Below are 14,717 nucleotides of genomic sequence, written 5' to 3'. Positions count from 1 at the left end.
TCGTTGGACTGTTGGGAGAAGCTGGCAGGGGTTTTCGGGTGTAGCAATGGTCTGTGACCATTCACGAGCCTTCATTGATGGACAGCGTTGAAGAAGGCCAGGTGAGGACTGAATAACCTTTTTGGTGCCAGAGTTAGGACCCACGACCTGGTGCCTGCTGAGTACCCCCTTTCTTGCTTATCTACACCCCGGCCTCCGAGCCCCCCTTGTCTTAACCAGCTTCATCACTCAGGTCAAAGATTGCTGTGTTTAAAAATAGCTGCTCCTATCTCGGGCCATTTCCACAGGGTCCTGGTTGCCCATCCCCCCTCCTTGTGGCCTCTCAGGGAAGGTCGAGAGCAGCAGGTCCTGGCTACAGGATGTTTCTCTGTGAGCCCATTGAGAAATCCCCCTGGAAATCCTCCTTTGGCCCAGTGCAACCGCTGAGAGAATCGGAGACAATGGGGGACTTGGGAACAAAAGGCACTATTCATTGTTCGGGCTGCCTGAGCTGGGGTCAGTGGGTGCCCAGCTAGGACAGTCAGACCCATGCCCAGGCCATGGATTTCTGCTTCCCAGGAGCTTGGCCGTGAGTGAGCTGCATGGGGGAGGGGACGAAGGGAGCAGCACTGTTGACCCAGATCCAAGGCTCCCCTTCCCCCAGTCTTCTCTCTCAGGAAGAGGAGTTTCATTCAGCATTTATATTCAGGAGCCACGTCCACGCGGGAAGTCACCAACGGCGAAGGCCTTGCCAGTGGTGTGGGTGGTGACCTGCCCCTGAGCTGCACGTGGTCTGGGCGCCACTGCCCTGCTTTCCCCTTCAGCCGCGTGAACCCATGTCAGTTTGGTCAGCCCTGAACTTGGGGCCCTGGGTGTGACTGAGCTGTAGCTCTTCCAGGGCTGACAGCGGAGGGGCTCCACTCTCCCACACTGACCCTCTAAGTGGGCCACCGTGCCTCTCCTCCAGGATGGCTACCTGCAATCCTCATTTTTGCCCTTCCAGAATGTTCTTTCTGAAACAGGCCCACTCTGACCCTGGCCCTTCCAGGCCCCTTAGCTTCAGCATCAACTTCAGACCAGGAACAAAAGTGGAGGCCATCTTCTGTCTGCCTCTAATTTCGTTCCTAGTCTAACCTCCCTCTACAGAGGCTTCCCTGACCCCAGGCCTGCACAGCTAAGTGCTGCCTCCTTTCCCTTGCCCGAGTGTCCCTTCCCTCACAGAGAGTCTCCCTTTTCCCCTTCTTTTTTTCTTCCTTTTCTCTTTCTTTTTTTCCTTCCTTCCTCCTTTCCTTCCTCCTTTTCTCCCTCCCTCCCTCCCTCCCTCCCTCCTTTCCTTCCTTCCTTCCTTCCTTCCTTCCTGAGCCAGGGTTTCTCCGTGTAACCCTGGCCATCCTGGAACTCACTCTGTAGATCAGGCTGACCTTGAACTCACAGACCTACCTGCCTCTGCCTCCTAAGTGCTGGGATCAAGGGTGTGCCCCATCAGGCCTGGCAGTGCTGTGCTCTCATAAGCTTCTGTCTTGAACTCCCAGGGTGGCAATGTAGCCTATCACTGGTCTGTCACCCTCAGAGTGACAGGGTGATCCCGAGGGTGGCTGGGGGTGCTGAATTCAAGCTGCCCTGCTCTCCTGTCTCCCAGACATGGGGGGTGGGGACGAGGTTGGAAGAGCTTGCTGACCCAGGACTGGCCACTCTGCTGACTGACTGACTTTCCGGGAACTCCCTGCTCTCTAGCAGGAATGTGCAACTGAGATTAAGGGACCAATCCAGACCCCGCCTAAATGACTTCGCATGTGCGTGTGCCTGTGTGTTTGCATAGGGGCTCACAGCTAGGGTGAGTCCAAGGCTAGGGTCACTCACTACACACACACACACACACACACACACACACACACACACACACACGTTCTTCCCTTTCTGAGTTTTCTTGTGTGGAGGGATGAGTCAGTCAGATGGACCATGGTGGGTTGGTGGTGGCAGTGCCTAGCCTCAGACCAGCTCAGGTCAGCAGCCTAACTGGCGAGTGTCGTACCTCAGTTTCCACCTTTGTAAGAGAATAAGCTACAGGGCAGACAGGAGCAGGTATGTGGCTTCTCTCTCTAGCCACTCAGCTGCGGGAGCCTCCAGACTTGTTCTGACCCACAAAGACCCACAAGCATGCTAGACTCCTGGCTGGGCCACCCCATGCCTGCCTGTAGCAGTGTTGGCACCGAATGTTCCCTCTCCGGCCAGGGTTCCTTTCTTCCTGGGTCCCTCAGCCAGGTGGGCTAGGGCTGGGTTCTGTGAAGGAAGGAGGGGTGGGATTGCCCAGAACCTGGGTGGGTGCTCTAGGCTTAGGGATGAGCCTGGGCTCAGGATCTCCTTTGTCCTGCCCTCACCCCAGTTTCTCCTGACAGACAAGATAAGTGTATACATGTTGCCTCAGTAGGCTCTTTTGGGTAGGGACCTGGAGGCTTCTCTTGGCCTAGACTGAGACAAAGACAAGAGGGAAGCTATGGACTACCAGGAGGCTTCGGGGCTTGATTTTGGGAAGATGTGGAAGAGTGAAGTTGCGTGTGCGTGTACGTGTGCATGTGCATGTGTAGTTTTGACCCGTGCCCTAATGGCCTGTTTTCTGTGTGTGTTAGAGTCTTGCCAGCCACACAGTTTACCCCTCCACCCACCTCAATTACTGTGTGAGTGTGCACTGAAGTCCCCTGACCCACACACCCCTGCAGCTCCACCTGCCTCTGTTGCCGTGTGAGTGTATATAAAGTCTATTCACACTTTTGCCTACCCTGATCATAATGTGAGCGTGCGAGCCCATGGCCTGGGCACACGCATGTGCCAGTGACTGGAGTCATTCCTCCCCATAGCTTCTGTCTTTTTGCTCTTGACCTCCTGATAAACGCTTGTGACTGCTGGGCCCTTGGCTGGGGGTTTAGCTCATGTAATTGGGAGAGAAGACAACTATATTTCCTTCAAGGTGGATGTTACCCGACACTCTCTCACCTCCTCTCAACAACAGCCCCAAGCCCCAGCTTCCCTAAGCGTCTCCCTAGGGTGACTGATTACTAATTGGCTAGGAGGGTGTGGCAGGGCCCACAGGTTTGAGGTGGGAAGTGCTGCCTGCTTGCCTGCCTGCCTGCGGCTCCTGAGCTCTCCCATCAACCCACAGTCCCACCGAGCTTGTGGAGGGGACGCTTTCTAGCTGTCTGCCCCAACCATGTATCCCAAAAGGGTCCATGCTTAGAACCCACAGGCCTTCTCCGTTACTTAGTGAAACTGTTACCGCAGATGTGTGTGTGTGTGTGTGTGTGTGTGTGTGTGTGTGTGTGTGTGTGTGGGAATGGCCCTACCTAGGCCCATAGGTGCCTCCCGGAGGTGGACAGTCCCCTTTAGAGCCTCAAGTATATGTCCTAAGACCTCCCTCCTTGCCTGAAGTTCTTCCCTTTCCTTGGTGCTCTGCCATGTAGAGTGGTGGAGTGGCCGCTGCCTTCCGCACGCTAGTATCCACAGCACGGTCCACCATCCCTGTTGAGTCTGCCTAGCCAGCGCAGGAGGAAGCGTAGGTGTAATTTGGAGATGAGCTGCTCAGTCTTGCCCCTGAGCATCAGTTTCTCATCTGACCCTTCTCCAGAGCTGTGGCAGTAGGGGGCTGTAGGCCGTGTTCCAGCGGTGACCATGGCTTGTTTCTTCCTCTGTGTGTGTATGCCAAAGGCCACCTGTGTGAGGAGAGAGGTACAAACTCAAGACCAGGCCTAGCTAAGTTCTGACCTTCCAGGCCTCTCACCTCCTGCAGGGCCAGTCAGAGAGGGGAGTGTGTGTGTGCGTGTGTGTGTGTGTGTGTGTGTGTGTGTGTGTGCGCGCGCGCACGTGCACAAGCCTGGGACACTGACGTTCACTGGAGTCTAAACTCTCAGATTCCTGGAGTGAGGCTGCTGGACCAGTCAAGCAGGCCTTGGGTGTGGCTTATAGGAAGTTCTCAGGTGACTGGTCAGTGTGTCACTGCCTATGTGGTTCTGTGACAGCTTGGTTCTGTACGTCACAGCAGAAAGCCCTGAGCTGGGTGGCTTGCTCACCCAGTTGTAGTCCACCTTGTTGGACTGAGGTCACTTTGTGGGGACGGAGGGAGATATGATGTCAGTGTGGAGCACTCTATGCTGATGAAGAGACCAGTGAGGTCTAAGGCCGGTGCTGCTGATTCTCAGAGTCTTCTGTGACAGCTTGAGTTCTGGAAAGGAGAGGAGGGGGTCACACACCTTCCTTCAGACACCCTGTTGGTTCGGCCTGTGTGAGGCGATTCCGAGTCCTGCAGGCTCCTCTGAAGTCTGCAGCAGTGAAAGAGAAAGAGGCTATCGCTGAAGGCAGTCTGCCGGTGCCACTTCCTTGGAAGACGTACCCTCTCCTTTTAGTGCTCCATCGACAAACCAAAGTACATTCTATCGAAGTCCAACCTGGGAAACCTGTGAGTTTATTGGACTTATTTGCAGAGCACTAGTGAGATATACACAGTGACAGGGCCAGCCATAGTTAGTTGCACAGTGAGACCCTATCTTAAACAAATAAACAAATGAAGAGAAATAACTAATAATTTTTTTTTTACTAAAATAAATCAGAGATAGGTGGCACTTGAGGTATGACACCCAAGATTGACCTGTGCGTGTGGTCTCACACACACACACACACACACACACACACACACACACACACACACACATGCACAGTCCAAAGTACCAATTCTAGAGGAAATGGTTTAGACATTTGTTGACAGACCACTGGTCACCACCAAACCAGCCACAATGAGGCAGGCTCCCCCCTCCTCCACACCGCTTCAGGGTCTTTGAATTCTTCCCCATTGTACATTGGGCCTCACAACTGACTGCTAGAGACCTTGAGCTCTGAGGTCATACCATAACTCGAGGCTTCTCTACCTTGCCCCAAGTCCCTGGGCAGTCACTGGCTGGCTGTCACAGGCCAAACAAGACAAACAAGAGCCTGTTGCAGAATGCTGTCCTGGGCCTAACATACCATCTTCCTCAGAAGAGCTAACTGCAAGAGACCCTCAAGATTGGGCTGGTTGGTGGTCTGTGTTCCCTCGTGGAAGGAGGGGGTGGACCACTTCCTCTCGTGCTTCCCAGCCACGTGTGTAGAACTCTGCCCTAACTGCATGTGGCTGCATGGTCTCAGGAGGTGTTAGACGCCTAGACTGTGGAAGGGTAACCCAAGGAGAGACTTCATCTGCTCGACTGCAGACAAGTCGTCATCCGTGTCGGGATGAGACTTCCCAGTGGTACAGCTGCTTTGGGGTCACACTTGGGGCCACTCTCGTGCGCTCGTGCGCGTGCATGCTCCTGGAGGCCGAAGGCATTGGTTCTCCCTAAAGCTAGAGCCAGCAGTGGCTGGCTGCCTGGTGTGGGTGCCGGAAATTGAACTCGGGTTCTCTGCAAGAGCAATGTGTTCCTCAGTTCTCAGTGAGCCGCAGCTCCAGTCTCCTACCTTGGTCTTAGGGGCGAGTGTCTCTCACAGGCCTGGAGCTTGCGAGTAAGTTAGGCTGGCTACCCAGTGTTGGGATTACAAGTGTGCCACCAGGCTCGCTTTCTCTGTGGGTCCTCAGGATCGGGCTTAGGTCCTCAGGCCTACAAGGTGAGCACTTTACTGAGTGGGCCATTTCACCGGCCCCTTGGCAGCTGGCATACGTTTTTTTAGAGCCTTGAGCTTGGGGGTCTCCATGTCTCCCTGGGAAGCGTGTTATGGGAGGGAATAAGGCTCATTAGACAGGGTCTATGTGTCAGTGACACAGGAGCCCTGAATGTTACACAACAGAGGCCACTGGCCCATCAGGGAGAGCTTGTGCTATAGGTTTCTGGTGGCTGAGGGGCCGAGATCCTTTGCTAGGAGGAGGTCTCCATGTGCTCCTGTGGCGGTCCCTGCTAACTGATGACCCCCACTGCCGCTAAGGGTAGCAAGTGGTCCTACCCTGTGGAAAGCTGTGGAACAGGCAGGATCCTAGAGTGGGACTGGTTAAGTTAGAGAGGACAGCAGTTGTGTCCCCCAAAGAGGCTGGAAAGCCTACCTTCTGCCTGCAGTCCCTGCACTCCCAAGGAAGTGTTTCCTTTCCGTGACATCATCTGCTTAGAGTCCCTGTTTGTAAAAATGGTGATGGTGTGAGATGGCCTTGCATCCTTCTGAACGCCTTTCCAGGCCGGTCCCTCAAATAAGAACCTCGTCTCGTCTCGTGGAAATGGGTTCAGAAATAAACTCTAACCACAGGGTAGGCTGCAGTGGGGTTTGGAGGTAGACTCCAGTCTGGCTAAGGGGATTGGCTTCTCTGGGTTGTGTTCATGTGCCTGCCCTCCCTGCAAATCTCATACCGTCTTCCCCACCCCTACCCCCACCCCGCCTCCTCTTTCCCCTCATTTCCTGCAACCTTTAGGTCCTGTACTCTTCAGTCTCGGACTTCTCTTGGCTCTGGGCTCTCCTGACTCATCCATGCATGGGAGGTTCTCTGTGCTTCAGCCTGCTGTGGGGTAGCATCGGGCTCGAGGGTGCATACAGTGTGGGTGTCAGGGTCCTGGTACAGGAAGGGAAGATTTGCCTGAGATCAAAGCGCATGGTGTTGGCACAGAGCCCAGGAAGAATTCCCCAGGACAACTTTTGCTTCTCCTTTCAGTTTGCCCCGGGCTGGGGCCCCTGCTAGCCCTTGGCATGCTGGTGTCAGCTCAGTTTCACGACCCACAGAGGCACAGAGGCGAGGTGGCTGCAGCCGACGCAGGACAAGACACAGGCACCCTGGTCTTAGCCTCGTCCATCCTCCTGCATGTGCCTGCCAGCCCCGTCTCTAAGGATGTTTGGTTGGGGCGTTCCACACCGGTCCCTAGCCGTCCTACGGCAAGATGGCACGGTGGAGAATTCTATGAAGGGAGCCGGACACGGCTCCCCAGTACTGCCCCTTGTCAGAAGCTGGGCTGCTGTGCTTGGAGAGACCAAGGTCGCGGCGGGCACTCACATTTCCAGAAATCTAAGAGCTTGGCAGGGCCACGCGGTGGTGCAGAGGTCCTCACTTTCCAAAGGCTCCCTGCAGATGAAGACTGTGCTTGGGGTTAGCTGCTCTGCAGGAGGGCTGGCTGGAGACTCCTTGGCTGCTGGACACATCAGCAGTGTGAGTGACAATGTCTTTCTGGGTCCTCCATGCCTCCTGATATGCTGGCTGCTTACCTGTCACTTCTGGTACAGGCACCAAACTCTGTCCCAGGCCTTGACTTGGGACATCCCCCAGGGTCATCAGGATACCCCTGCTCCGCCATCACTGTCATCCCCTTCTCACGTGCTGCAGAGGTGAGGCCATAGGGTCAGGTGGCCCGGACATGGTCACCTCCAAATCAAAGAGAATGAATTAGAACCTCACGCCCAGGCCCTCCTTTGGGTGTAGTGCTAAGTACATTGGTGCCTACTGCATACCGAGCTATGCTTCTACGCACTCGGGATGCTGTGAGCAGGACAGAGAGAGAGAGAGAGAGAGAGAGAGAGAGAGAGAGAGAGAGAGAGAGAGAGAGAGAGAGAGGTCCTTGGGAAGATTAGAGAGAAAAGCAACCAGCCAAACAACCAAATAAGAACTCTTTATCCAGAACCAAATCGGATGGCAGCAGGCGTGGTCTTGGAAAAGGAGGCGGGCGAGCTGGGCTGAGAAGAAGCAGCGAAGCCATCCTTGGAGCATTTCCAGTGGGGTGTGGGAGGGTGAGGCCTTGCAGGAATGGGGCGCAGGCCCTCCTAGCCCGCGGGGAAGAGCAAGTAACTTTTCCAAAGCTGGCAGGAGGCAGAACTTACCCACCGTGTGTCCTGTGTTAGGCCCTCCGGTTGTCACCTCCTGGAGGATGGGACTTGGCTGCTGGCCTGCAGGCTGAGGCAGGAGCCTTGTCGTGTGCTGGTGACTGGGATTCTGTGAACAGGACTGAGAGAGAGGAGTCGTTGGAAGCTAGGGGTAGTCTGAGAGTAGTAATGGTGGTGACTGGGATAGGCAAGCATCACTTCCTGGCCCTAGGATGCACGTGCTGCTGGAGGGGACAGTCCACTGAATCTTATTTTCCACTTATCTGTCATTTGCACGCGTGTGCGTGCATGCTGGCCGACCTGCAGGAGTTGGTTCTCTCCTCCCATCCGGTGACCCAGGAACTGAGCCCAGGGGGTCATCAGGCTTGGCAGCAAGGGCCTTTACCCACTGAGCCAACCTACCAACCCCCAACAGGTCATTTCTGAAGGAGCCTTGGCTGTTTGCTCTGTATAGAGGAGTTCCTGAGAGGACCAAACTTTGGGGGTGCCTCTATTCCCCCAAAGCCCTTGTGGTTTGAGAGCACGGGGCGGGGGGGCTGGAATTAGGGTTGCAGGACCAGGCGGAGCACTGCTGCCTTGCATGCTCTGGAGATAGATGGTTGTAGGACTTTAAACTACATTTTTTTTCTTTTCTTTTTTTGCTTGAGATATTCCTGTCATCAGTCATCAGCCCTAGTTAGCTAATGTGTAATTCAGTTTCCCATCCCTCTTCCTCCAAGGGCTTCCTGGTGTCGTAAATCTTCTTACAAGGAGTAGAAAGACCAGACCCGGAGGTGCCTCGAAGCTCACTTAACCCCCGTGGGCACAGGTGGTTTTCCTGCCAGTGGAGGCCCGGCATGCGCCCCGGCATGCTGGTGGCAGGCGGCTCAGTTTCCTGCTCCCAGCACCCGGCCAGTGCTCTCTCTGACCACTCCCCAGAGTCTTTCCAGTGGAGCCCCGTGGGACAGCCCTGCGGCGTTGGCACTTGGCCATCACAGCAGCCGGAGTTAGGCGCTCACTGCCATTGTTGCTGCTGTCACGTGACTGTCCTTCTGGTGGACCTGGGTGAGGTAGACCAGGAAGAGATCTGCCAGGGTCAGGGCTTTCGTGGCTGCCAGCCCGTGGACTGTGATGCTGACCCTTGGGTGGTGAGCAGAAGTTTTCTAAAGGTCACCGATGGGCTCCTTTTGTCTCTGCTTTTCCTTTCAGTTGTTCCTGCTTCCTGCTTGGGTGGCTGGGTTGTCCAGAGGGAGAGGCCCAGGCAGGTGGGCCCTGTGGGCACAGGCAGGGGAGAGGCAGGTCCCTGTACACGGTGTGTGGGGCCTGGCTTCGTGTTAGCCCCAGCTGGAGAAACCTCTAGCGCTGGGCACTGTGAGAGGAAGGGTAGGTGACTTGCCCCCAGGAAGGTGAGGAAGCTTTAGTGTCCTGGGGTCTGCCCATCTGAGGCTTAGCTGCCCCCCGTGTTTGCAGCAGGCTCTGAAGCTTTCTGCCCCTTGCCCCAAATTCCAGGACCAAGTGTTCTGTTCTCACTAGTGATTGGAAAGTTTAGCATCTAGATAGTGGGTGACCTTGGCAACTGGAGGACCCCTGTACCCAAAGTCAACTGGCTCTCTGAGTCCTGGGATGTCTTCATTTCCTCACTCTTGGCTTGGTCGAGTGCAGCCCCGGTCCCATGACTCTGACTCTGTCCGATTGACTGTTACCTGCAGTGGGGAGCCTTGGGCCTGTTACGTGTGTTCTTAGCAGCACAGTGCAGAAATGCCAGCACTGTCCTTATTGCAGGAGGTTCTGGGCTGAGTGGACAGCTGCTTAGAGCTGACCTGAGACGGCATGTCAACGTGGACAAGGGAGTGCTTTGGTCTCAGGAAGGTCCTGTCACAAGTCCCAAATCAAAAACGCCCACTCTGGGGCTGTTGAGATGGCCCAGCAGGTAAAGACATTTATTGCCCAGCTAGGTGACCCAGGTTTGATCCCGGGACCTGCACGGTGGGAGGAGAGAACTGGTGAGTACAGGTTGTCCCCCTGCCCACTACATGTGCACTGAGACACATGTATGTACACACATGCACGCATGCATGCACGCGGCTCCCCCACCTGGGTTGTAGTTGGCCTGAGTGCAGATGTGCTCTGTGGGGACTTCTGGAGGCAGCCATATTCAGGGAGGTCACCTGCATCGCCTGGGAGGACACTGTCCATCCCACAGCCCGTGTCTGAAATGGAAGCGAGGCAGAGGGCTAGCATATACCCCAACAGGCTCACAGGGCTTCCCTCTTGGCTCTGGGCTCTGGGCGGCTGAATCACCACCTCGTGTCTTTCTCGGAGCCGTCCTGGGTGTGCAGGGGTCTGATTTTCACAGCTGTGGCTTTTGTCCCAATGCCAGGGTCAGACCCTCAGGTAGTGAGGCAGGGCTGTCCTCATGGTGCTTGGGGACACAGGCCCACGTGTCCCGGGAACCACGTTCAGATTTTCCAGTGCAGCTGAGCAAACACCTTCTGGCACTACAGATGGATGTCAGGGTCGGCTTACGGACTTACGGACTAAAACCCCAGGGTGTGGCTCCGAGTTCCCGATCCTGATTTTCACCTTCTTGTGGGTAGTGCCATCCCCAGAATGACTTCAAGTTGGTGCCGCCCTAGGAGTGACAGCTTGGATCTTTAGGGATAAGGAAGATGGACTGACATGAACTTCATTCCCTGATTGTTTCATGGAGGGTGTTTCGGGGCATTGGGGTACACATCTGGAGCTCCGGCAAGGCCGGGAAGGTCCCAGGAATGGAAGCTGGACAGATATCCCCAACCCTGCCCAGCCCTATGGACCCTCTGTTAGCCCTGTTGTAGTTCTGAGGCATGGCAGATTCTCTGGGAAAGAGACGCCTTTCCGACCTGCAGGACCCAAGTTTCAGGTGAGGTGACCATGTAGATCCTGTTGAGAGGACTGTTAGGGTCCCTGCCCCCCGTGGCGTGAGCTCTGCTGAGATCAGAGGACTGGCTGGCAGCCTGACGGGAGTCACATTTTATCTGCCCTTTTCTCCCAGTCTGGGTCTGGCTTCCGGCCAAACCACTAATAATAACGCACTCGGAGTAATCCTTACATTGTGGGATATGTGGCCTGGTCTGCCCTATCCTCTGCCCTGAGGAAGGCCCAGCTTCAACATTCCCACTCCCTGTCCCCGCCCTCCCATGTCCTTTGCGGGCTCCTCTGTCGACGTCTGTAGACAAGGTACAGCGGACATTTATTTCCCGTCATGCTTCTCAGGTCTTACCCGGGCTCCTCTGTCATCCAGTCGAGAGGAGAGGTGACTTCTGAGAACTGGAGGGGTTCACCAAGCGGGACCCAGGGCTCGCCCTGAGTCCTCGAAGCAGTCAGGTATCCTGAGATTCCAGTAGAGGAGGTGGAAGGGACTGGAAGGGACTCGGGCTCAGCCCAGATGAGGTGGCCTTTCAGAAGCATTTGCTGCACTTAGGGCCTGGGACCCTGACTGAAGGCTGCTTCAGTCCAGCAAAGAAGCTCGGGACCCTTTTCTGCGGTTTGTTGAGCACACAGTTTTCCCTCCAAGAATATAAACCCCGCCTCCAGCGGAAGAAGTGAATTGCAATTTCAGGCAGAGTCCCAGTCTCAGGCTGTGACAGGAGGGGCTGAAGTTGGCTCAGCGATTCACCCTTGGCTGGCATGGTCCAGTGGTTCCTGTTCAGCTAAGGCCCAGGTGTTGGGGGGCACTGGTGCCCCCTTTACCCTGTTATCCACCTGAAACACTGTCTGTCCTTCTGTTCTCCAGAACAGAGGGTTCTCCTCTCTGCTCCTGTAGGTCTACCTGTGTGTGACCATCTCAGAATTTACCTCATGGGCCTGTCACCATGGACAGGCTGCGTCCCAGTGCTGGGCCAGGGCAGACTGCGAGGTACCCTGAGGGGTACATCCAGCCCCCTCTCCACCTCACCTGTCGATGGGGTCGCCTTCTTTGTTTCATAGATGGGGATGCAGGGTGGGTTGAACTGGGGAGTAACCAGCTTGGGGCACAAGGCAGCTCTCAGGCTGGCCCCCGAAGGACTGAAGGGCTCAAAGTCTGTGGGTGCCCTTTGTATCCTGGGCGTGTTGGTGTTAGGACAACTGACATTTGAGGCTGCAGATCTTGAAAGCCCTTAGTGTTGCAGATCATCCTGGAATGCTCTCCATCCACCTGCTCCTGTTACCTCAAGCCTTGGAGTTATTCGGGCCCCTTTCTTTTTTGGTGGAGCCTGAGTTAAGGGACCAGAGTCTTCATATCACTGAGAAAGGATACAGCGCCCTTCCCCCCAACTGAATTAAGGGACTGGGGTCTTGATATCCCTGAGATACATCCCCTCTCCCCCAGAGGGGAGGAGCAAGGCAGTGCCAGGCTAGGCGCCTGTCCAGATGCCCAAGTTTGCACAGATGCCTTAGGAATAGGTGGCTGACAAGAGGCAAGCGTCAGGCCAGACCCTGCGTCCGTGTGGCTCCTCAGCCTGTCTCCAGTAGCGTTTCCAGAACCAGGTGGGCAGAAGGGACATGTGAAATGCAAAGACCTGGGCACTCATCCCCTCTCCACACCAAGGAGAACAAGAAGGGCTGTCTCCCAGCAGTGGGGGTAGGGAGAGGAGGCTGGAGACTGGTGAGCCTCGAAGGAGCCTTGGATTAAAAAAAAAAAAAATCTTATGCTCCCGGAGACCATTCTATCCAGAGCCTTGGCTTCTCCATCTGTAAAATGGGACCATGCTTGCCCTCAGCACTTGGGCCCGAGATAGTCTAGGTGGCATGCTGTGAACACCTCCTGGCACGAGGTAAGCTAGGTAGGTACTGGCAAGGGACATTTTTGCAGCCAGCATTAAGAGACCCGCTTCCCTTTAAAGTGGCTTTCGGGGTGAGAGCTGGGCGAGCGTGGGACCCCTTTCCTTTGCGAGACCACCGTATTTGGCACACAGGATATTTGGGGCTGCGTTTCAACAGAGCGTTGTATCTCTGAGTAGAGGCTCAAGCACCTGCGCCCCCTGGTGCCCTGAGTGTGTGCGTGGGGGCCTTTCTGCCTGTTTGGGGGTTCCCCCACCTTGTTGGTGCTTGCTTTTCTGTTTCGTTTCTTTCTGTGGGGGGTTGGCAGCCCAGGATAGACCCCTCAGGTGACAGAACTGCCAGGTGGTGGGTTGTTTTGTGGGCACGTCCCAGGGAGCAGTGTGCTGGTCCGGGACTCGATACGCTTGGCTTGTGTCACCAGTCCCATCTGCAGTCCTTCATTTACTCCAGAACTCACATGCGCCCCAGGCCGAGCTCTCAGGTATATAAGGGTCTTCAGGCTCCTCTTTCTGGGAACAGTACCGCCACCAAGCCAGTTGTCCCCCACCCCCAGGCCCCCACTTAACCACACTCAGTGCCACATCTCTGTGCCCTGGTGGCCTTGTTCAGAGACGGACCGCTCTGAAGGAAAAGGTCCGCTGGGGGCCATGGGAAAATAGTGTGCCCGGTCGGCTGAGTGGGGGGGGCGGAACCCACAGGGATATGAGGCTCTAGGGACCCCCAAGGACGGGACGGGGTCAGACCCCATTGTCACAGATGCCAGAGCTTTACTCCCAACTGGCAAAATCAGCTGTGAACAGTGTGCTCGGTGGCCTGTGACTAACCCTGTGTGTGCAGCCGGTTGACTGCGTGATCTGAGGCCAGAGGCCACCCAGAGAGGGCTGGTCTCCCCAGCTCCCTTCAAGGTGGCTGGCCGCTCCCCGCGGCAGCTGCCATGGCACTGATTGTTCAGTGGTCTAGAAAATTGTGCAGGCGGGTGCCTCCTCCTCACTCTATGGTCCTTCCTTTTCCTCCCCAAGTGTCTCCCCCGTCCTGTCCCGGGGTGTCCCTCTTGAGTTGAAACCAGTCTGTATTCTGTAAGGAAAAATCTAATTTGGACGGGCATCAAGGGGGCTTACTATATGGAACTTTGTTCCTAGGGCTCAAAGATGGACCCTAGAATATTTGCTGTACTCCACTTGCCTCTCCCACCTAACTAGACCCTTTCTGCAGTCAGGACCCTTGAAGATAGTCCCTGGGCACACACAGATTTCGAGGGAATGGCTTTAGAGTGCTGGGGTAGAGGGAAGTCTTGCTGTGTTCTGCAGCCCACAGGGCAACACTCAGGGCTGAGCAGAGGAGAGGCCTGCAGGAAAGTGCAAGGGTGTGACCCAGTGCAGTGTCAAGACCCTGGAGAGGCAGCTCTAGGGAGTGCCCCGGGGATCGCCAGGGCACTGGGTCTTCTGTGACCTACCGGCCTTTTTTTACCCTGTGGAAGGAGGAGAGGACGCAGGCCTAGGTGTTTCTCCAGAAAGAGAGGGAGCAGCACGGGGGTCCCGGAGGTCTCACCTATCTAACTCGTTTGTGTAACTTGCTCATATAAATCACAAGTTCTCAGGTGGGAAGACAGATGCTGCCTTCCATGGCTGATGGGAACAGTGCCCACCAAGGGCATCTTGGTAATTTCTAGAACAACCGCACAGGTACGGGCCCTTCGGTCTAGCAAGATCACTGCCTGGGACTTTATCTTACAAGCAGACTGGTAACCTTGCAGGATGGCTGTCCATAGGCTGCACCCAGGAAGCAGGGCAATGGAGAGGCCACCACCAGATGCCCGGTGTCCCCTCAGGGGCCTTGGCAGGATCAGCTCGGCCCACCTGCTTGGGGTGTGTGATTCTGCAGGCCTCCCCACCCCCTTGTCCACAGAGAAGCCTACCAGGGTTGCTGGCATGCTGGAGATAAGCGCGGCCCACGGGTGGGGGGGTGATTTATGTCTGCCGGCTGGTGAGTTCAGTACGGTACAGTTGCCTTCTGCCAGCATTGTGGGAAGTGCGGTGCCTGGCGTCCTCCTACCCACTCTCTCACCCTCCCTCTCCCCTCCTGGAGTCTCACAGAGACACTGATGATGTAGCCACCCTGCTTCCCTTGGGAGCTGTACCTGCCCTCAG

The 14,717-nt window shown here is 55.8% G+C and overlaps 1 protein-coding gene and 1 long non-coding RNA gene across 5 annotated transcripts in view; both read left to right on the top strand.

Annotated features, from left to right (window-relative positions):
- Ccdc85c (coiled-coil domain containing 85C) overlaps nt 1-14,717 on the top strand; it is a 70,894-nt gene that overhangs the window by 18,689 nt on the left and 37,488 nt on the right. The gene's annotated exons all lie outside the window — the stretch shown is intronic.
- Nucleotides 1-14,717, top strand: part of LOC120103618 (uncharacterized) — a 37,856-nt gene that overhangs the window by 17,564 nt on the left and 5,575 nt on the right. Inside the window, exon 1 of the long non-coding RNA XR_005506248.2 lies at nt 1-14,717. This exon is cut by the window's left edge and continues 17,564 nt beyond it. This is a non-coding gene — a long non-coding RNA (uncharacterized LOC120103618).

Source organism: Rattus norvegicus, chromosome 6, assembly GCF_036323735.1.
Source record: "Rattus norvegicus strain BN/NHsdMcwi chromosome 6, GRCr8, whole genome shotgun sequence".
Lineage (NCBI taxonomy): Eukaryota > Metazoa > Chordata > Mammalia > Rodentia > Muridae > Rattus > Rattus norvegicus.
This window is presented reverse-complemented; position numbering and strand designations above follow the sequence as displayed.